A 2386-nucleotide genomic window follows, 5' to 3' on the forward strand; every position below is an offset into this window, starting at 1 on the left:
GCGAAGATGTTTATTTAATGGCAAGAATGAAGCTCTCTATAACGTCATCTTCCCTCCCCAGTGTCTCTCTCTCTCTCTCTCTCTCTCTCATTCTTTCTTTCTTTCTTTCTCTTTTCTCTTTCTCTCATTCTTTTTTTCTCTCTCTTTCTCTCTTTCTCAATTTCTCTGGGGACACTTTTGTTTTACTTTATCCATTCTTCCTATCTTAACTTCAAGTATATATTTATATTATCTGTCTGTCTGCCTGTCTTTGTTTGTATGTGTGTGTCTCTTTGTGTGTGTGTCTGTGTGTGTGTCTGTGTGTGTGTTTGTTTCTATGTGTAAGTTTCATCTATTTGTTTCGGTTATATACAGCTGAGGCCTATTCATACTCAAAACCTTACACACATATACACACTACATACATACATTCACACACGCCCATACAAACACATTCACACGTATACAAAATTAGTTGTTTTTTTATTAAAATTTATATAATATTGGCCCATTCAAATTTAATTCTTCAATAGATATATGCTAGCCTATTATTGTTTAGACAATAATAAACAAACCCACAATAATATACAAAGGTACTCATACACAGACACACACACACACACACACACACAAACATATATATATAACAGACATTCAAACATACATACATAAATACATACATACCAAATTTGCAAGTAAGGTTGTGTTATTTTGTGCTGTGTTTTGTATCTGGTTTTGTATGTGGTTGTGTTTTTTGTATGCTGTTGTATTTTTTGTATTGTTGGCTTGTGAAAATATTTATGCGTCCACAGACTGTTGTCATCTTGGGAGATTCTGCAGGCAAACTTCTCGTCAATGTTTCTCCTTCTCTGACTGAACTGTCTTTAAGTAATGCTGCAATCTTTGTATCTATGTGTATTTGTTTGTTTGTGTGCGCGTGTGCGTGTGTGTCTGTGCGTGTGTGTGTCTGTTTTTCATCTTTGTTTATTTTATTATTTATTGAAAAATGATTATTGGAGCATTTTTCGGTTTGAAAATTTTCCGCTATGATAAATTTTTTTCAAAGTTTAAGATTTAAAAATAGATTTTTCATGAAAGATAATCATTTTTTCTAAAATAATAAAATGCATCGAAAAGGATTACGATTTGAAACAAACAGATGTAGAAGAAATTAAAACAAACACAACATCAACAACATCATCAACAACAACAACAACAACAACAACAACATGGACGATGACGTTGACAATGACGTCAGCGAGACAGCTCACATTTCAAAGCAGTAGAGTTATTCAATTTTTTTTTTGTCAATTCAATTAATGCAAGCTACACTAAGAAAGAAAAATATTATTTCTCTTTCTTTCCATACAAACACACGCACACACACGCACACACACGCACACACACACGCACACACACGCACACAAACCTACCTATGTTACTTCTTACCATATTAACTCCATCTATTTTTTTATTTGAATTTTTCTAATTCAGTCTACTATTTGTTGATACTGAATCTTTTGATGACGATTCCACGGTGGTGCCATGGTTATGTAGGCTGGCACTGATGTTGTATTGACCGGCTTCGACTGCAAGAGATGACTTGCAATGTGATATGCGGTAGTCTCCTATCCAGGTGCACAGCGGGTTCGTTCTTGAAACTCTTGAGAAGTGCTGAAGCAAGAATTAAAAGAGGAAAAATATTTAAGATCTTGGTAAGTTTCTGGCATTTTCGAAATATTACAAAAGAAAAATATTAAAGAAAACCTTTTTTGTTTATCTACAATTTGTTTCAAGTTTATTTTTTTATTTAAGTCATGTTCATATTTTTACATGGATAGATTTAAGAGATGTGTGTGTGAATGTGTGAATGCGTGTGTGCGTGTGTGTGCATGTGTGTGCGTGTGTGCGTGCGTGTGCGTGTGTGTGCGTGTGTGTGTGTGCGCGTGTCTTTATTTAGTGAGCGAAGTTTCGCGAAACTTTTACAAAATGTCGTCTCTTCATCCTCACGAAAATTCTCCAATTTATCATTTTTTCGTTTTCATTTTTCAGCGTTTATTTTTAATTTCTTTTTTAATTATATTTTTGTTATTATTTTATTCTTATCATCTATATATAATTTTGTTGTTATTATTTTTTATTATTTTTCTGAGACTCTAGCAGACCGGTAGTGAAACTTATAGAGACTGTTTATTGGAACGAAAAAACAATTTCGCTTTTTTTCTCGTCTGCTGGTGCGGTTGCTGTTTTTGTTGCATGTTGTCGCATGTTGTTGCACGTTGTTGTTGTAGCATTAAAAATAATGTACAAATATACAAGCAAACAACAAGAAGTGATAGAAACGCAATGACAATACAACCAAACGCAACTTCATCTTGATACAAGTTGATACAAAACAAAATGAAAT

Source organism: Helobdella robusta (assembly GCF_000326865.2).
Source record: "Helobdella robusta unplaced genomic scaffold HELROscaffold_63, whole genome shotgun sequence".
NCBI lineage: Eukaryota > Metazoa > Annelida > Clitellata > Rhynchobdellida > Glossiphoniidae > Helobdella > Helobdella robusta.